At 43.1% G+C, this 21,409-nt stretch overlaps 3 non-coding genes and 2 pseudogenes across 3 annotated transcripts; all 5 read left to right on the top strand.

Moving 5' to 3' along the window:
- Positions 1-724: 724 nt before the first annotated feature.
- LOC130305132 (U2 spliceosomal RNA) lies at positions 725-915 on the top strand. Its single transcript, XR_008854740.1, has one exon. It is a non-coding gene; the product is annotated as a U2 spliceosomal RNA (small nuclear RNA).
- Positions 916-3,002: 2,087 nt separating this feature from the next.
- On the top strand, positions 3,003-3,193 carry LOC130305140 (U2 spliceosomal RNA). Its single transcript, XR_008854748.1, has one exon. It is a non-coding gene; the product is annotated as a U2 spliceosomal RNA (small nuclear RNA).
- Positions 3,194-5,290: 2,097 nt separating this feature from the next.
- On the top strand, positions 5,291-5,423 carry LOC130305173 (U2 spliceosomal RNA; annotated as a pseudogene).
- Positions 5,424-10,593: 5,170 nt separating this feature from the next.
- On the top strand, positions 10,594-10,791 carry LOC130305165 (U2 spliceosomal RNA). The gene has a single exon (XR_008854770.1). It is a non-coding gene; the product is annotated as a U2 spliceosomal RNA (small nuclear RNA).
- Positions 10,792-14,419: 3,628 nt separating this feature from the next.
- LOC130305162 (U2 spliceosomal RNA) lies at positions 14,420-14,620 on the top strand (annotated as a pseudogene).
- Positions 14,621-21,409: the final 6,789 nt, after the last annotated feature.

Here is a 21,409-nt window from a genome sequence, read left to right as displayed (position 1 = left end):
TGTATGTGACTATGGAGCTGTTTGGTGATGTCGTCTATTATGGCCTTCATAGAAGCAACAGGAGATTGTTGCATCCATCTAGAACCCTCAGAACTACAGTGCTATGATGTCACTCACTTCCACAGGCCTTGCAGAGTGTAAACAACAACAACCCAGCTTTGTTGTGTATGTAACCATAGGGATTTGTGATGTCACCTAGAACCTTCACAGCAGCGACAGCTTTATGAGGAGCATCAGCACTGCTCTGCCTGAGCAGAACCATCACCGCCATAGGTTGTCAAATAACCCGGGTTTAACCCACACAGGTAAGTCCAATGGGGTGCAGGCATGTCCTCTATGCTTACAGCTTCCCGTGGGTGTTGGTTTGATACCGTTTGGGGACAGCCAAGGAGGCATCTGCAGGCAACAAAGGTAGGTGTGTGCTTGTGTGTGTGTTTCCTATGCAGATCCTAAGCCCAGTGTCACATGCAAGTAGGAGGAGTAAGAAGGGTTCCTGGCAAATCCGGGTTATGGATTGCATTTAAAAAGGCCCCGTGGGAGTGCAATGGGCCCCTGTCTTGCTGCTTAGCAATAATGGTATGGGTTTAGGTTCTGCTGTGTGTACTGGTGGTTGACTGCCCCCCAGCCCAGAGTGTGCATGGAAAATTGTCTGGCAGCCTCCCTGACAGCAAGCAGTGATAGTGCCCATGAAGGGCACCTTGTTGGGCCCGCCCCTTTCACGGTTATCGCTTCTCGGCCTTTTGGCTAAGATCAAGTGTAGTATCTGTTCTTATCAGTTTAATATCTGATACGTCCCCTATCTGGGGACCATATATTAAATGGATTTTTGAGAACGGGGGCCGTTTTCGAAGCTTGCTTCCGTCGCCCTATGCATTGACCCGATATGGCAGTATCTTCGGGTACAGTGCACCACCCCCTTACAGGGTTAAAAAGAAAGATTCCTACTTTCATTGCTACCTGCTTGCTGGCTAGCCAGCTAGCCAGCCCTGTGGGCCTTGCTGCTGCTGCAGCCAAAAAACAAAAGGTGGTGCTGCTGCTGCTTCTGCTGCTTCTGCTTCTGCTTGTGTCTGGCCGCTGTTGGAGCGTCCAGGCACAGGACTTCTGCTGCTGCTGACTAAATGGCCTCCTTAATTGGATCATTTGAGTAGCCAGCACACCTGTGCAGGTAGGGCATGACATGATAGGCAGCTGCCTTGATAGCGGGTGGGTGCTGAATGTTCCTAATTGACAAAATAAGATTAATGCTTATGAAGAAATATAAAATCTCATCCCTTCCCTAATATCGCGCCACACCCCTACCCCTTAATTCCCTGGTTGAACTTGATGGACATATGTCTTTTTTCGACCGTACTAACTATGTAACTATGTAACATAACATGGGGGGGGTCTCCTGGCTGTTCACACAGGTGTGTCATTGCTGTACATTGACCATGCATTGCTTCTGTGGTATTGCAAAGGCAAATGCTTCCAGCCATCCATTGCACTAATGGATTGGTCATCAGCTGTCTGTCTATGTCCCGCATCAATATAGACCAAAGTACAGAGGGTTAGGCTATGCTATTGTGCACCTACCTGATGCATCAGAAGGTGCGAGGCCCTTGCTAAATTCTGTGCACAGACTTTGAGATCTATACTTTAGACTGTATCTAAACCTGCTCCAACATGGACTGACATTCTGGCCTACTTTCAGCCGATGCGACTTGTCTGTCGCTGAACAGTCGCTTTTTATGTATTCAGCACCTATGTATAATGTTGTAAAAATGCTCTAGAAGCTAAAGTCGCAGAAATGTCACACATATTTGGCCTGCAACTTTCTGTGCGACAAATTCAGACAGGAAAAATCAGTATAAATCCTTAGAAAATTATCCCCCAGTGTCTCCATCTGCTGGCGGTATTGAATAAGCATTGCTGCACTGATGGGGTATGCATTAGACGAAAAAAAAGAAGAAAAAGAAGAATAATACGCCCAGAAAAGAGGTGAAAAGGAGAAAAACGTAAAAAAACGTGAAAAAAAAGTAAGAGGAAGAGAAGGGAAAAAAAGGTGGAAATGGGTTTAAAAGTGATTTCGGCGGAGAAATATATATATATATATATATATATATATATATATATATATATATATATATACGCGCACACACACACATATATATATAAACGTATTCTCCGTTGAGATATTGCAGCCGCTGCTGTGTCCAGGCCCAGGAGCCTTAGCACTGTGCTGTGATGTCACTCAATACCACTGACATCACTAGGTGTAAACAACATCTCTCCTTTGCTGTGTATGTGACTATGGAGCTGTTTGGTGATGTCGTCTATTATGGCCTTCATAGAAGCAACAGGAGATTGTTGCATCCATCTAGAACCCTCAGAACTACAGTGCTATGATGTCACTCACTTCCACAGGCCTTGCAGAGTGTAAACAACAACAACCCAGCTTTGTTGTGTATGTAACCATAGGGATTTGTGATGTCACCTAGAACCTTCACAGCAGCGACAGCTTTATGAGGAGCATCAGCACTGCTCTGCCTGAGCAGAACCATCACCGCCATAGGTTGTCAAATAACCCGGGTTTAACCCACACAGGTAAGTCCAATGGGGTGCAGGCATGTCCTCTATGCTTACAGCTTCCCGTGGGTGTTGGTTTGATACCGTTTGGGGACAGCCAAGGAGGCATCTGCAGGCAACAAAGGTAGGTGTGTGCTTGTGTGTGTGTTTCCTATGCAGATCCTAAGCCCAGTGTCACATGCAAGTAGGAGGAGTAAGAAGGGTTCCTGGCAAATCCGGGTTATGGATTGCATTTAAAAAGGCCCCGTGGGAGTGCAATGGGCCCCTGTCTTGCTGCTTAGCAATAATGGTATGGGTTTAGGTTCTGCTGTGTGTACTGGTGGTTGACTGCCCCCCAGCCCAGAGTGTGCATGGAAAATTGTCTGGCAGCCTCCCTGACAGCAAGCAGTGATAGTGCCCATGAAGGGCACCTTGTTGGGCCCGCCCCTTTCACGGTTATCGCTTCTCGGCCTTTTGGCTAAGATCAAGTGTAGTATCTGTTCTTATCAGTTTAATATCTGATACGTCCCCTATCTGGGGACCATATATTAAATGGATTTTTGAGAACGGGGGCCGATTTCGAAGCTTGCTTCCGTCGCCCTATGCATTGACCCGATATGGCAGTATCTTCGGGTACAGTGCACCACCCCCTTACAGGGTTAAAAAGAAAGATTCCTACTTTCATTGCTACCTGCTTGCTGGCTAGCCAGCTAGCCAGCCCTGTGGGCCTTGCTGCTGCTGCAGCCAAAAAACAAAAGGTGGTGCTGCTGCTGCTTCTGCTGCTTCTGCTTCTGCTTGTGTCTGGCCGCTGTTGGAGCGTCCAGGCACAGGACTTCTGCTGCTGCTGACTAAATGGCCTCCTTAATTGGATCATTTGAGTAGCCAGCACACCTGTGCAGGTAGGGCATGACATGATAGGCAGCTGCCTTGATAGCGGGTGGGTGCTGAATGTTCCTAATTGACAAAATAAGATTAATGCTTATGAAGAAATATAAAATCTCATCCCTTCCCCAATATCGCGCCACACCCCTACCCCTTAATTCCCTGGTTGAACTTGATGGACATATGTCTTTTTTCGACCGTACTAACTATGTAACTATGTAACATAACATGGGGGGGGGGGGTCTCCTGGCTGTTCACACAGGTGTGTCATTGCTGTACATTGACCATGCATTGCTTCTGTGGTATTGCAAAGGCAAAGACAAATGCTTCCAGCCATCTATTGCACTAATGGATTGGTCATCAGCTGGCTGTCTATGTCCCGCATCAATATAGACCAAAGTACAGAGGGTTAGGCTATGCTATTGTGCACCTACCTGATGCATCAGAAGGTGCGAGGCCCTTGCTAAATTCTGTGCACAGACTTTGAGATCTATACTTTAGACTGTATCTAAACCTGCTCCAACATGGACTGACATTCTGGCCTACTTTCAGCCGATGCGACTTGTCTGTCGCTGAACAGTCGCTTTTTATGTATTCAGCACCTATGTATAATGTTGTAAAAATGCTCTAGAAGCTAAAGTCGCAGAAATGTCACACATATTTGGCCTGCAACTTTCTGTGCGACAAATTCAGACAGGAAAAATCAGTATAAATCCTTAGAAAATTATCCCCCAGTGTCTCCATCTGCTGGCGGTATTGAATAAGCATTGCTGCACTGATGGGGTATGCATTAGACGAAAAAAAAGAAGAAAAAGAAGAATAATACGCCCAGAAAAGAGGCGAAAAGGAGAAAAACGTAAAAAAACGTGAAAAAAAAGTAAGAGGAAGAGAAGGGAAAAAAAGGTGGAAATGGGTTTAAAAGTGATTTCGGCGGAGAAATATATATATATATATATATATATATATATATATATATATATATATATATACGCGCACACACACACACATATATATAAACGTATTCTCCGTTGAGATATTGCAGCCGCTGCTGTGTCCAGGCCCAGGAGCCTTAGCACTGTGCTGTGATGTCACTCAATACCACTGACATCACTAGGTGTAAACAACATCTCTCCTTTGCTGTGTATGTGACTATGGAGCTGTTTGGTGATGTCGTCTATTATGGCCTTCATAGAAGCAACAGGAGATTGTTGCATCCATCTAGAACCCTCAGAACTACAGTGCTATGATGTCACTCACTTCCACAGGCCTTGCAGAGTGTAAACAACAACAACCCAGCTTTGTTGTGTATGTAACCATAGGGATTTGTGATGTCACCTAGAACCTTCACAGCAGCGACAGCTTTATGAGGAGCATCAGCACTGCTCTGCCTGAGCAGAACCATCACCGCCATAGGTTGTCAAATAACCCGGGTTTAACCCACACAGGTAAGTCCAATGGGGTGCAGGCATGTCCTCTATGCTTACAGCTTCCCGTGGGTGTTGGTTTGATACCGTTTGGGGACAGCCAAGGAGGCATCTGCAGGCAACAAAGGTAGGTGTGTGCTTGTGTGTGTGTTTCCTATGCAGATCCTAAGCCCAGTGTCACATGCAAGTAGGAGGAGTAAGAAGGGTTCCTGGCAAATCCGGGTTATGGATTGCATTTAAAAAGGCCCCGTGGGAGTGCAATGGGCCCCTGTCTTGCTGCTTAGCAATAATGGTATGGGTTTAGGTTCTGCTGTGTGTACTGGTGGTTGACTGCCCCCCAGCCCAGAGTGTGCATGGAAAATTGTCTGGCAGCCTCCCTGACAGCAAGCAGTGATAGTGCCCATGAAGGGCACCTTGTTGGGCCCGCCCCTTTCACGGTTATCGCTTCTCGGCCTTTTGGCTAAGATCAAGTGTAGTAATACAGGAGATCTGGTCAGAAGGTACTCGGGTACCCCTCTCCTCGGCCTTGTGGGATCGCCCAGGTTTATTGCCTGGGCTTCACCCACTTGTTGCTATTGGGGAGAGGGCTTAGTCCCAGGGTAACGGGTTGCGATCGCCTCTCAAAGCCTTCGGGTGGAGAGAGGTTTGAGCGAATTGGCTGGTTGGTTGGAGCGGAGAGAACCAGACCAAAACACGAATGAACCATGGATGAAGATCTAGATCCTGGTTCGGTACCGGCTTATGCCCGGATTAAACACACTGTGCGGGTCATTCTCACAGGTGATGCGGCGGATGCACGTGGCATGAGGTTCGTGATAGAGGACGTGCTCGACAAGATTCTTAATGTTCGTAAGCGAGAGATTTTGGCCATCCAGGATTACCCTAAGCGGAGGATCTACGACTGCACTTTCATAGGGGAAGGCGTATTCTTAGATGCAGTAATGAAAATTCCAAAGCAAGATGATCCGAGGCTTAAGGGTATCCAAATTGTCGAGCACGTCCTAGATGAAACCAAGTTGATTGTCATGAAGATGTACTCCCCTTTTGTAAATCAGAGAGAGATCGATGGGTTCCTGGCAGCCTACTTTAAAAAGGTGGAGTTCAGAGGAAAAATCATGAACGACTGTGGTGTCTGGACCTCAAAATGGCGATATCAAGTCACGTGCAACAAAGACCCCACCCTCCCAGGGGGGATACTATTACCGCCTGCTCGTTTTAAATTAAACAATGTGTGTGGCGACCTCTTTTTTGCGGGAATGCCAAACTTCTGCAGAAGGTGCCAACGTTATGGGCACATAAAGGAAAATTGTGAAAGTTCCTGTAAGAAATGTGGAAGCATGCAACATGAAACAGAAAAATGTGATAAGGGTTTGAGATGTAATTTTTGCCGTCACTTTGGTCACGTGTATGCTTTCTGTCCCCACAGACCAAAAAAAACCACAGAACAGCAAGGGCAACCCAAGAGAGACGTCCGGAGACCAGCCTGGGGAAAAGCCAGAGAGGAGGAGCACCCCCCACAAGAAGAGGTAAGCTGTGAGATGGAGACCACGGCCCCCCCAAAAGAACCCCAGGAGAAAGAGGCACAGGTGGAAAGGGGGACCCCAAATGAGAGGAGGCCGGGGAAGAGAAATGCGAGAGGGGATCGGGCAGATACCTCAGAGAAGGTGGAAGAGCGAGAGGTGCCCGATTCCACCCCGGAAGGTCCTCCTGCTCGGGGTCCCCCTGAGTGTGAAAACCCGGACGGAGTAGCAAAGGTGAAAAGACGAAGGGGCTCCAAAGGGCGTCCGGACTCGGAGGTGGTCCAGGAGGAGCAGATGGAAGTTCCTGTCGTGACGGGGGCTCCAAGTGAAGCTCCTCCACAGGTCCCAGCGGTGGATACCCCTCCTCCTCCTAGCCAGGAGGAGGTTTCAGGGGTGACCATCTCCGAGGTCCCGGAAACGGACCTAAGTACGCACCCGACCCCTATGGAGGGGCAAGAGGTGGACGCCGAAAAAGAGAATGGAGCCCAGAAGCTGTTCTTACCAATGTACTCCGTCTATACACCTGTGGTCTTGGAAGAGGGGGGCTGCTCGAGCGATGGTGGTTCCTCTCCGGCTTCCTCTATGTGTACGGTAGAGTCAGAGGTGGGGGGTAACGAGAGCTCCAGTGCGCAATCTGGTTTTTAGTTTGTTATCTGAGCCTCCCTTTTTTTTACATCTCCAATGGCTGAGTTGTCCGGATTGTCTATGAATGTAAGAAGTATAAGTTCACGAGCGAAACGGGTTGCCCTTTTTAACTACTTGTCTATTTTTGCTGCTTCTGTGGTTTTCCTGCAGGAGTGCGGCATCCCGCATAGTTTAAATTATGAAAAGTATAAAAAAGATTGGGTACACGGTCCATCAGTCTGGTCTGGATCTAACGAATCCAGATCAGCAGGGGTCGCCATACTTTTTAAAGGAAATGCTTTTATTGATTTTATTCATGAGATTTTACCAGGCAGAATTTTATTGGTTAAAGCTTTTATTGATGGTATTAAATGGCAGTTTTTAAATTTTTATGGTTCACCCAATAAAAATGATAGAGCACGGATGTTAGAGATTTTACCCCTTTTTATCAATGATTCTGAACCTCTTATTTTAGCAGGTGATTTTAATTGTATTTTAAGGGGGGAGCACCGTTTTACCAATTCAGTAAGTAGAAACTATGATAAAACATCTTCTATGTTAAAAAATATGATTATTGATTTTAGACTTACTGATGTTTTTAAGAAATGCAATAGTATTTTACCAGAAAGAGACGGTGTGACCTGGAGCAACGCAAACTGCAGCTCCAGGATCGATTTTATCTTCTGTTCTTATCAAGTACTGCCTTTTAAGTGTGATGTTTTAACCAATGTTTTTTCTGATCACAAACTTTTATCTTTTAAGGTGAAGAGTGATTTTAGAAAAAAGACTGGGAGGAATGCCTGGAAGATGAATGTATCCCTTTTAGAAGATCCGCAGGTTTTATCCGATTTTATCAACTTCTACAAGGACTGCAGACGGGTAAGAGATCCTAACACTCCCATCAGTATATGGTGGGAGAAAATGAAAATAAAAATAAAAGAGTTTTTTATTAGAGTAGGGATCTCTAGAGCTAAAGAGAAGCGTGAGTTTTACTCCCTTCTAAATACCCGTCTGCAAACCCTGTACAAATTCAGAGACAATGGTATAGAGGTTTATAGAGAAATTACTGACTTAAAAAAAGAAATAAAACAGTGCCTGGAGCAGAAGGGAAAAGAGATAATTTTCAGATCCAAAATAAAGCACCTTGAAGAGAACGAGACCTGCTCCAGGTACTTTTTTAAGAAAGTAACGGATAAAAAGGTTTTAATTGATAATATACAAGGAGAAAAAGATGTACAGGGTATTTTAAAAAGGGTACATTCATTTTATGCGGATCTTTTTAATACAAAAAATATTGATATTGATTTTATGAATGACTCATTGAAGGAGATTACCAATGTTTTAGACCCTGTGTCCCAGTCTCTTTTACAGAGGGAGATCTCGGAACAGGAGGTTTTAGAGACGATCAGGAGTTTTAAATCCGGTAAGGTGCCTGGTCCTGACGGTATACCCATTGAGTTTTATGTCATTTTTTATGGTGTTTTAAAAGATGACCTTTTTTCCCTTTTTACAGAAGTATTTAAAACAAAAGCCCTCCCAGGTTCATGGAGGAAGGGTGATGTCTCCCTGCTGTTCAAAAAGGGAGACCGGTCAGATCTAAAGAACTGGAGACCAATCACCCTCCTCAACTGTGACTACAAAGTGATGGCAAAACTGTGCGCAAATAGATTAAAAAGTGTAATAGAGAAAATAATCCATTCAAATCAGGTCTGTGGGGTGCCTGGGAGGAGCATATGGGAAAATCTTAACCTTTTAAAAGATGTGATTAGTGACACAAAGTCTAGAAACGGAAAACTAGCCATTTTATCCTTAGACTTCGAGAAGGCTTTTGACAGAGTGTCACATTTTTTTCTTTTTAAGGTTTTAGAGAAAATGGGTATACCTGAAGGCTTTTTATTGTCTCTTAAGGCCTTTTATAAAAACTGCACAAGCAAGATTTTAGTTAACGGTTTTAAGACACAGGATGTGATTTTAAATTCCGGAGTGAAGCAGGGGTGTCCTTTGTCCCCACTACTTTTCATATGTGCGCTTGAGCCTCTACTATGCACCTTGAGGAGAGATAAGCAAATAAGAGGGGTCCCCCTGCCGGGAGGAGGGGGACTAGAGGCTAAAGTAGTGGGGTACATGGACGATGTGGCAGTGCTCGGAAGGGACACCCCATCGCTTCAAAAAGCCCTAAAGCAAGTTGAATTTTTTTGTTGTGCCTCCGGTTTTAAGGTAAATTTTAATAAAAGCAGTGTTTTAAATATAGGAGGACTGTTTTTAAGGGATTTACCCATTCCTGTGTCTGAGTCTGTGCAGATTTTAGGGGTCTCCTTCAGTGAGTCAAACAATGGTTTTAATAGCTGGGACTTGGTGGCTCAAAAAATAAACACAAAAATTTGTATGTGGAACATGAGAAAGCTAACGATGGAGGGGAAGGTTTTAGTTACAAAGATGGTGATTTTACCCATTTTATTGTATCTTGGCATGGTCTTTCCACCCCCCGAAATGATTTTAAATAAAATAATTAAAGCATGTTTTACCTTTTTATGGAGCTCCAAGAGTGAAAAATTGAGAAGAGAGATCGTCATGATGCCAAAAGGTATGGGTGGAAAGGACTTCCCCGACATCAGGGCGTTCCTTTTTACCAAGTTTTTTAGCATGTGTGTTAGCACACTTTTTAAGGATAGTTACTGGTCATATTTTATCCGTTTTAATACAGGTTTTTTTATGAGGAGGAATGGGTGGTTTAAAACTGTTTTAAGCTGTCCTTATGCTTTTAATCTTCCCCAACAATACAAGATTTTAGAGAAAATTTTCAACTTGTACAACTTTAACGGAAAAAGTATTAATGAAGTAACTAATAGCAAAAAAATGTTAAAATATATTAAAGAAAGTGGTTTTATTGCCCCTGTGAATAATTTTAATGAAGAGAAATGCAGGAAAATATGGAAGATGGCAAATATGATTTATCTTTTTAATTCACAGAAAGATCTGGCCTGGAGCTGCATACACGAGTGTCTTCCATGCCGGGCATTCCAGCACCGAAGAAGGATGGCCAACACTGCAGTATGCCCGAGGGAGGGCTGCCAGGAACTCGAGACCGTGTACCACCTTTTCTGGACTTGTTTTTATGCAAAAAGGATATGGACTAAAATACTCCCTCTGGTGAAGAAGATAACAGAAATAAAGGACTTAAACTCTGCAGCTGTTTTTTATGGATGTCTGGAATGCCCAATACGGACTCAAGAGACAATGGCATGGAAGATCATAAACTGTGTTAAAGCAGCTCTATGGAATGCCAGAAACATTTTACTTTTTAAACATGAGATTTTATCTGTGAATGATGTTTTAGCTCTTTGTTTTAGTGATATGTACCAGTACTTTTTATTAGACAAGAAATATTATCCTTTATTAGCTAGAAAATGGTATTTTAATGAATGGAACGCCCTTTTGTAAAGCCACCAAGTGCCCATTTTAAGTGTATTATGATTGTATTTATGTGAACTTTTATTGTTATATGTGATTTTATTATCAAAATTTGTTTTTATTGAAAAAAAATTATATTTATAAATCGTAATGCACTTTGTAAAATGTTATGAATTCTAAATAAAAAGATACCCCTCAGGGGTAGCCAAGTTAAAAAAAAAAAAAAAAAAAAATCTGTTCTTATCAGTTTAATATCTGATACGTCCCCTATCTGGGGACCATATATTAAATGGATTTTTGAGAACGGGGGCCGATTTCGAAGCTTGCTTCCGTCGCCCTATGCATTGACCCGATATGGCAGTATCTTCGGGTACAGTGCACCACCCCCTTACAGGGTTAAAAAGAAAGATTCCTACTTTCATTGCTACCTGCTTGCTGGCTAGCCAGCTAGCCAGCCCTGTGGGCCTTGCTGCTGCTGCAGCCAAAAAACAAAAGGTGGTGCTGCTGCTGCTTCTGCTGCTTCTGCTTCTGCTTGTGTCTGGCCGCTGTTGGAGCGTCCAGGCACAGGACTTCTGCTGCTGCTGACTAAATGGCCTCCTTAATTGGATCATTTGAGTAGCCAGCACACCTGTGCAGGTAGGGCATGACATGATAGGCAGCTGCCTTGATAGCGGGTGGGTGCTGAATGTTCCTAATTGACAAAATAAGATTAATGCTTATGAAGAAATATAAAATCTCATCCCTTCCCCAATATCGCGCCACACCCCTACCCCTTAATTCCCTGGTTGAACTTGATGGACATATGTCTTTTTTCGACCGTACTAACTATGTAACTATGTAACATAACATGGGGGGGGGGGGGGGTCTCCTGGCTGTTCACACAGGTGTGTCATTGCTGTACATTGACCATGCATTGCTTCTGTGGTATTGCAAAGGCAAAGACAAATGCTTCCAGCCATCCATTGCACTAATGGATTGGTCATCAGCTGGCTGTCTATGTCCCGCATCAATATAGACCAAAGTACAGAGGGTTAGGCTATGCTATTGTGCACCTACCTGATGCATCAGAAGGTGCGAGGCCCTTGCTAAATTCTGTGCACAGACTTTGAGATCTATACTTTAGACTGTATCTAAACCTGCTCCAACATGGACTGACATTCTGGCCTACTTTCAGCCGATGCGACTTGTCTGTCGCTGAACAGTCGCTTTTTATGTATTCAGCACCTATGTATAATGTTGTAAAAATGCTCTAGAAGCTAAAGTCGCAGAAATGTCACACATATTTGGCCTGCAACTTTCTGTGCGACAAATTCAGACAGGAAAAATCAGTATAAATCCTTAGAAAATTATCCCCCAGTGTCTCCATCTGCTGGCGGTATTGAATAAGCATTGCTGCACTGATGGGGTATGCATTAGACGAAAAAAAAGAAGAAAAAGAAGAATAATACGCCCAGAAAAGAGGCGAAAAGGAGAAAAACGTAAAAAAAGTGAAAAAAAAGTAAGAGGAAGAGAAGGGAAAAAAAGGTGGAAATGGGTTTAAAAGTGATTTCGGCGGAGAAATATATATATATATATATATATATATATATATATATATATACGCGCACACACACACATATATATAAACGTATTCTCCGTTGAGATATTGCAGCCGCTGCTGTGTCCAGGCCCAGGAGCCTTAGCACTGTGCTGTGATGTCACTCAATACCACTGACATCACTAGGTGTAAACAACATCTCTACTTTGCTGTGTATGTGACTATGGAGCTGTTTGGTGATGTCGTCTATTATGGCCTTCATAGAAGCAACAGGAGATTGTAGCATCCATCTAGAACCCTCAGAACTACAGTGCTATGATGTCACTCACTTCCACAGGCCTTGCAGAGTGTAAACAACAACAACCCAGCTTTGTTGTGTATGTAACCATAGGGATTTGTGATGTCACCTAGAACCTTCACAGCAGCGACAGCTTTATGAGGAGCATCAGCACTGCTCTGCCTGAGCAGAACCATCACCGCCATAGGTTGTCAAATAACCCGGGTTTAACCCACACAGGTAAGTCCAATGGGGTGCAGGCATGTCCTCTATGCTTACAGCTTCCCGTGGGTGTTGGTTTGATACCGTTTGGGGACAGCCAAGGAGGCATCTGCAGGCAACAAAGGTAGGTGTGTGCTTGTGTGTGTGTTTCCTATGCAGATCCTAAGCCCAGTGTCACATGCAAGTAGGAGGAGTAAGAAGGGTTCCTGGCAAATCCGGGTTATGGATTGCATTTAAAAAGGCCCCGTGGGAGTGCAATGGGCCCCTGTCTTGCTGCTTAGCAATAATGGTATGGGTTTAGGTTCTGCTGTGTGTACTGGTGGTTGACTGCCCCCCAGCCCAGAGTGTGCATGGAAAATTGTCTGGCAGCCTCCCTGACAGCAAGCAGTGATAGTGCCCATGAAGGGCACCTTGTTGGGCCCGCCCCTTTCACGGTTATCGCTTCTCGGCCTTTTGGCTAAGATCAAGTGTAGTTCTGCTCGCTTGGTCTGGCCAGAGGGTGTCTGGGGTACCCGGCTCCTTTGCCTGGGGGGATCGTCCTTCTTAACGGAGGGACTTCACCCCCCTGCTGCTATTAGGGAGCCGGCCTAGTCCCCAGACAACGGGAGACGATCCACACCCACCTACCTGCTTGCGTGGGGGAGGTGCCTGGATACCTTGGAGATGGCTGAAGATCGTGGATCTGCTTCTGAAGGTGTACCATTCTTCGCAAGATTACGGAATGGAGTGCGGATTTCCTTGCAGGATGTGCAGAAAAAGGAGAGAGGCCTGGTATTCGTGGTCGAGGATGTTTTGTTCAAGCTCTTGGAGATCAGGAAGGAACAAATTCTTTCCATGCTGGAATTTCCAAAGAGTGGATACTATGATGTTGTGCTTATGTCAGAAGAGGACTATGATGTATTCTGGAGCCATTTTCAGCAAAGGAAAGGAAGTTCGGTCCTGGAGGGAGTGGGGATAATTCCACACTTCCCTCGCAGAGAAAGACTGGTGACTGTAAGAATGTACAGCCCATATACACCAGAAGAAGACATTGTTACTTTCCTGTTAAGATTTTGTGATAATGTATTGCCCAAAGGTAAGATTTTGAACCAGTTTGGATTATGGACTACCAAATGGAAGTTTGAAGTAAAATTTAAAGAAACGGTGGATGGTAAGCTAATAGTCCCGCCAGGGCGGTTTAAAATTGGAACGGTAAACGGTGACTTGTTTTTCTCCGGCATGCAAGAGTTTTGCCGTAAGTGTAAGCAGTATGGCCATAGTAAGGACGTATGTACATTCCTGTGGTGCTTCAAGTGCCAAGAAGAAGGTCATGAGGCGGAGAATTGTGAGAAGAAGAAGAAGTGCCATCTGTGTGGGAATGAGGGCCATCTTCTTGGCTCTTGTCCCAAGAAAAAGGTTGGGAAAAAAGAGGCGGTTAAAAGAAGCCGAGAGGAAGTAGTTGAAGCAAAAGAGCCTGAGCTAGAACAGGTTCCAATAAGAAGAGCAGCGGAACAGAAGAAAAAGAAAGAGGTGGAAGAGTTTGTGCCGTCACAATATGGTGGTGTGCTTGGAAGTTTATTGGAGAATCTGTCAGAAACAGAAAGACGGACATTTGATAAAGAAATGATTGAGCTAAAAGCAAGATTTAAGTCACGGGAGGAGGAGGTGCGGGACAAAGTTTATTTTTCTTTTAAGGCGGATATGAATCGTTTCATTGAAGCATATAAAATTCCAGCCTGGTTGGCATCTCAAGCCAAGAGTGATGTGACTAGAGGGAATATCAGTCTAGGTTTGATTGATTTCCTAACGGTGTATGCTTGGAGGAAGGGAATGACTTTCTAATGGAGATTTGTTAATTAGAAAGTAAGGTATGGTTTAGTTATTTTATGGGTTTTTCTTTATGTATTGATTTTAAAATGTTTCTTTTTATTTCATTTGGTGTTTAAGAAAAGAAATTAAATTATGTTACCCAAGGATGAACACAATAATTGAGTTTCAAATAAGATCTTGGAACTCTGAGTGAGTTCTGAGGGCAACTTAAAAAAAATCTGTTCTTATCAGTTTAATATCTGATACGTCCCCTATCTGGGGACCATATATTAAATGGATTTTTGAGAACGGGGGCCGATTTCGAAGCTTGCTTCCGTCGCCCTATGCATTGACCCGATATGGCAGTATCTTCGGGTACAGTGCACCACCCCCTTACAGGGTTAAAAAGAAAGATTCCTACTTTCATTGCTACCTGCTTGCTGGCTAGCCAGCTAGCCAGCCCTGTGGGCCTTGCTGCTGCTGCAGCCAAAAAACAAAAGGTGGTGCTGCTGCTACTTCTGCTGCTTCTGCTTCTGCTTGTGTCTGGCCGCTGTTGGAGCGTCCAGGCACAGGACTTCTGCTGCTGCTGACTAAATGGCCTCCTTAATTGGATCATTTGAGTAGCCAGCACACCTGTGCAGGTAGGGCATGACATGATAGGCAGCTGCCTTGATAGCGGGTGGGTGCTGAATGTTCCTAATTGACAAAATAAGATTAATGCTTATGAAGAAATATAAAATCTCATCCCTTCCCCAATATCGCGCCACACCCCTACCCCTTAATTCCCTGGTTGAACTTGATGGACATATGTCTTTTTTCGACCGTACTAACTATGTAACTATGTAACATAACATGGGGGGGGGGGGGGGTCTCCTGGCTGTTCACACAGGTGTGTCATTGCTGTACATTGACCATGCATTGCTTCTGTGGTATTGCAAAGGCAAAGACAAATGCTTCCAGCCATCCATTGCACTAATGGATTGGTCATCAGCTGGCTGTCTATGTCCCGCATCAATATAGACCAAAGTACAGAGGGTTAGGCTATGCTATTGTGCACCTACCTGATGCATCAGAAGGTGCGAGGCCCTTGCTAAATTCTGTGCACAGACTTTGAGATCTATACTTTAGACTGTATCTAAACCTGCTCCAACATGGACTGACATTCTGGCCTACTTTCAGCCGATGCGACTTGTCTGTCGCTGAACAGTCGCTTTTTATGTATTCAGCACCTATGTATAATGTTGTAAAAATGCTCTAGAAGCTAAAGTCGCAGAAATGTCACACATATTTGGCCTGCAACTTTCTGTGCGACAAATTCAGACAGGAAAAATCAGTATAAATCCTTAGAAAATTATCCCCCAGTGTCTCCATCTGCTGGCGGTATTGAATAAGCATTGCTGCACTGATGGGGTATGCATTAGACGAAAAAAAAGAAGAAAAAGAAGAATAATACGCCCAGAAAAGAGGCGAAAAGGAGAAAAACGTAAAAAAACTTGAAAAAAAAGTAAGAGGAAGAGAAGGGAAAAAAAGGTGGAAATGGGTTTAAAAGTGATTTCGGCGGAGAAATATATATATATATATATATATATATATATATATATATATATATATATACGCGCACACACACACATATATATAAACGTATTCTCCGTTGAGATATTGCAGCCGCTGCTGTGTCCAGGCCCAGGAGCCTTAGCACTGTGCTGTGATGTCACTCAATACCACTGACATCACTAGGTGTAAACAACATCTCTCCTTTGCTGTGTATGTGACTATGGAGCTGTTTGGTGATGTCGTCTATTATGGCCTTCATAGAAGCAACAGGAGATTTTATAACAAGACAGGAGGCTCGCATTATATGCATTGTTCTTCTTTACTGCAGACATATAGCAGCCCATAAACAGTTAAATTCCACAAGAAAAAACTTTACACACAATGTGAAACGTACAGGTGTGACCACCTAACTTGCTAGATAAATGTAACCAATGAGAATACAGGATCCCATATATAAGGTTCAGGTAAAGCATATTCTTCCTCTTCTTTGCTGCTTGCAGCCAGATAAGTATCACTGTGTACATTCAATTTTATAACATACAATTATATATTCTAGTAGATATTTTCCTTCCATTACTACTGTATTCTCTGTCTATCTATCTTTCCTGTCTTACGCCATTACTATCCCTTGTCCGGCTGCGGGTATAGATTTAAACATTCATTTTTATTTTCTTTATCTTAACTTTCCGGTTAATTTGACTATACATTACCTTTGTCGTGCGCTCTTGTGGTCCCGCTACTCTCCGGCGGCCATTAATACATCGCGCACCTCCTCAGTTTCCCCTGTACGAGACTGCTTCTAAGTCTCGCGAGAACTCGGCGCAAGTGGTTCTCACTTGCTGCGCTCGAGCCTTTCCTGTCAGACGCGCGCTGCTCGCCTGACAGGAATCCTCCCTGTGACACTTCTCCTCACAATAGTGATATACTGTCTTTAGAATAATAATTTTTACTTTATTCTCGGGGGTTTCTGTCTTATCTTGTCCTTTTTAGGACTACAGTATTACAATTTACTTATATATATTTAATTAATTATTTCCTGGATATTCACATATATTAATTTCAACATATATTAATTTTGGAAATAATTATACTAAGTGCCCTACTATTTCACTATGTCTACTGAACAGCAAAAGTCCTCTAATTCTGACATTATTATCAATGACCAACTACAATTATTGGTGGACCATTCAGTCTCTAGATCTGTGCACACTGCCGTTAATAATGCCATGGCAGCGGTTCAAGAAACCATTGCAGACTCTGTAGCCAGAGCGATATCTCAATCTTCAGCACAACTGGCACACCAATCCCTGAGTTCCCATAGTCATACAAAAAAGAGACTTTCTTCCCATGATGACCTATTACCTAAAAAACATAGAAAAACTATTTTCAAAGAAAAAGGTCAAAATGATGATGATAATCTGCTTAAAAAGTGCAGTCATACTGATGTTACCACACAACATCCAGGACCCTCTACCCGGGAGGAGTATAATGATACACGGGTTAATATTACATCTGATATACCTATATCTGAGGAATATGTTTACGATGAAACCTATGAATATTATAATGGAGAACGAGATGATGGGGAACTTGTTGATGACTCCGATTTTACGGATGGAAATGACCCCTCATACTTACCTACTGAAATTGAGGGTGATGTTTATTGTGATGACAGTACACCTTCTAGTTCTAAGGTGGTAGATAGTCAAGGCATTCCTTACTTTGATCCCTCCCAAATAGTTCACCCCAGATCCGGAGAGTGGACCCCATCTGCTGAGGTAGACAAATTTATTTGTCTTTGGCTACGTAAAAACATGGACAATAAAGCCAGGAATAAACTTAGGGCCGAGTGCCCACGTCCCACTTTATCCACAGCTTCCTCAGCTACTCCCGATATTGATCCTATTTTATCTAGATTCATACAAAAATCGGGAAAAAATCCTATTAAAGGAATTGACCGCAGTTTTAAACTGTGTCAGGATAAGTTCTTAGATTTACTGGGCCCATTGACTCGTATTATGGAAATGTCCGAAGAGGCATTTAAAACTGGCAACCCTATTAACAATGACTCCCTTAGGGGATGGATACAAAGGACTATTTGCTTGTTCGGTAGCATAAATGAGGCCTTCTGTATAGAGAGAAGACGATCTATTTTATTAAAATTAGACCCACAGCTAACCTATTTGGCTCCCACTCCTACATCCACGGATGTGGATAATCACCTTTTCGGTGACAATTTTATCAAAGAAATTTCTAAGTACGTGGGCTTATTTTCCACACTGGACAAAGCCCAGGTGTCATTGAAAAAAGTCTTTCCCACTAGGGTTTTTGGAAGGGCCGGGAGAAACAGGGGTCGTTTTCCCGGCCGTCACACTCAATTCAGAGCACAATATAGAGGCCCCGCTTACACAGACAGAGCTGCCTATTCCATCCCCCCTCCCCAACCACAACCTCAACCCCAACCCTTTTTCCCTTATCGAGGTCGAACATGGAGACCAAGGGGACAAAGATTCAACACCCGTTCCAGACCAACAGGTAAGTGCACAATTAACAACTTCTTTCCTTCCCCCAGTGGGCGGAAGACTCCTACATTTTTCCCATTTTTGGGAAAGGATATCTTCCGACCAATGGATTATCAATACAACAAAGGGTTATCTGATAGAATTCATTACTATTCCATCTCAAACTCTTCCTCCTCCTCCCATTCATTTTTCTGTGGAGGATCAAAATCTTATAGAATTGGAAATAAAAGACCTTCTGACCAAACAAGCCATTATTCAGGTACCCCTAAATTTTCCAGGTTATGTAAGCAATCTTTTTCTAGTGAAAAAGAAGGATGCTGGCTATCGCCCAGTAATAAATTTAAAAACATTAAACAATTTAGTAATATATCGCCATTTCAAGATGGAGGGCATCCATCTTCTAAGAGACATGTTATGGGAAAACGATTGGATGATAAAAGTCGATCTAAAAGATGCTTACCTCACGGTACCAATTCATCCTATTTCCCAACCGTTTCTTCAATTTGTTTGGAAAGGGAACAAATGGCAGTTCACTTGTCTTCCCTTCGGCCTTTCATCGGCCCCTTGGTGTTTCACCAAATTGATGAAACCAATAATAGCACTATTACGATCCAGAGGTGTTCGTCTCATAATTTATTTGGACGACATTCTCATTATGGCAAGTTCATACCAATTAGCCATTCTCCATATGAATTGGACTCTGGATCTGTTATCAAATCTCGGATTCTTAATAAACCAAGACAAATCCATTCTTGTTCCTTCTCAGGAAATGGAATTTCTGGGTTTCTTGATCAATTCTCAGACGGCTCTATTGAGCCTTCCATTGAAGAAATTGAAGACGATTCGCAGGGAAATTCGATCATTACTCAACAAAAACCTAATTTCTCTTCGAGCCATAGCTTGAATTGTGGGTCTCTTATCTGCATCAATTCAGGCCATCTTTCCGGCCCCGTTACACTATCGAGCTCTTCAACGTCTAAAAATTCAGCACTTGAGAGAAGGCTTGGGATACTCAGACGAGATCCAACTATCTTCAGAAGCGAAGGAAGAGTTAATTTGGTGGCTGCACCATATCCAGGAATGGAATGGGAAGACCATTTTCAACCCCCTGCCAGATCTAATTCTGGAATCAGACGCAAGCCTAACTGGATGGGGAGCTCGTTGTGGCCACCTATCCACGGGTGGCAAATGGTCCATCCAGGAATCTCAAATCCACATCAATTGTCTGGAATTGATGGCCGGATTCTTTGCCCTCAAGAGTTTTGTGGGGGACAGAACCCATTGTTGTATACTTTTACGCATGGACAATATTTCAGCGGTCCAATATATCAATCGTTTAGGAGGAACGAATTCCCCTATGTTGGCGAGCATTGCCAAAGACCTATGGCATTTTTGTTTGGACAGGGAGATCATTCTCAAAGCAGAGTACATCCCGGGCCTTTCCAATATAATAGCCGATTGGAATTCCCGCTATCTCAAGGATTACAGCGATTGGAGATTAGATCCTTCTATATTTCACCAACTTCATCTTTTGTGGGGTCCTCTATACTTGGACCTGTTCGCTTCCAGACTGAATCGTCAGATTCAAAGATTCTTCAGTTGGCGCCCGGATCCCGAATCATTAGGGACAGATGCTCTCATACAAATTTGGCCAAATCAGAGACTATATGCGTTTCCCCCCTTCATTCTGATCCCCAGGTTACTTTTCCAGATCTCAATTCAGAAAGCTTCGGTAGTACTAATAACTCCGTGGTGGCCATCACAACCTTGGTTCCCCCAAATATTGGGGATGTTAATAGATTATCCAAGGATCTTACCCAATCTCAACAATTTGTTGTTAGACCCCCTAGGGAATCCACATCCACTGATTGTGTCGCAACAACTTCAACTTGTAGCTTGGTTAATTTCAGGCCAATCCCCTCGGAGTACGTACTTTCTCAATCAACTAGAGACATTTTATCAGAAGCATGGGCTCCAGGCACCAGGATCGCTTATAGATCAGCCTGGAGACTTTGGTCTGATTGGTGCCTACAACGGGATCTGGATCCCATATCGGCACCTATTCCCTGTATCTTGAATTATCTATCGGCTTCTTTTGATTCAGGAAAAGCGTATCGTACGTTGAACCTGTACCGATCAGCCATATCTTTCTATCACTCTCCAGTAAATACTCTCCCCATTGGGAAACATCCGATTGTATGTAAACTTCTAAAAGGCATGCGTTTTAAACGTCCACCCACTCCCAAATATCAATCTACTTGGGATGTCAATTTAATTTTAGAATTATTTAATTCGTGGCAAGATAATGATACTCTTTCGTTAAAACTTCTGTCTTTTAAATTAACTACGTTACTCTGTCTAATATCCATTAAAAGGATTTCTGATGTCAGAATTCTTGATGTATCTCAAAGACAATTCTCCCCTCAAGGAGTTATCTTCTTTATATATAAAAGGACAAAAACTAATATTCGTCAGGTGTTTTATCCATCCTTTCCTCATAACGACAAACTTTGTGTAGTCAAATGTCTTCAAGCATATGAGACTAGAACTTTAACACTTCGACATTCTGCTTGTTCTCAATTACTCATTTCCTTCTGTAAACCTCATTTACCTGTTTCTTCTGCAACTCTAGCTAGATGGGTCAGAAACGTCATGTGTATGGCTGGTATCGATACTTCGGTATTTGGGGCTCATTCTGTTAGAGGAGCAGTATCCACTAAAATAATTCAAACAGGTGGCTCTTTATCAGACCTTCTGAAGGCAGCTAATTGGTCTTCAGATTCAACTTTTAAAACCTTTTATTATAGACCTGATTCCCATATATCTATGTCATTACTATAATTGATTATTATTTTTTGTTTGTTGAATATAATTCGATAACTTTAAACATGCATATAATGCGAGCCTCCTGTCTTGTTATAAAATTGGGGATTTTCCTAGTATTATGACGGAAAATATGGATTTTATAAAAGACAGGAGGCGAGCATTATCCCTCCCTCTACCACCCTTCTAACTATTATATTTTGATATATTTCAGCTTATTAATCAACCAGGGATGTCGACCTACGTTCTTCAATTTATATTCTTTTGGATGATGACCTCTT

This window comes from Hyla sarda, unplaced genomic scaffold (assembly GCF_029499605.1).
Source record: "Hyla sarda isolate aHylSar1 unplaced genomic scaffold, aHylSar1.hap1 scaffold_1308, whole genome shotgun sequence".
NCBI classification, from domain to species: Eukaryota; Metazoa; Chordata; class Amphibia; order Anura; family Hylidae; genus Hyla; species Hyla sarda.
The sequence above is the reverse complement of the archived record's forward strand: the minus strand, read 5'-3'. Positions and strand labels throughout refer to the sequence as shown.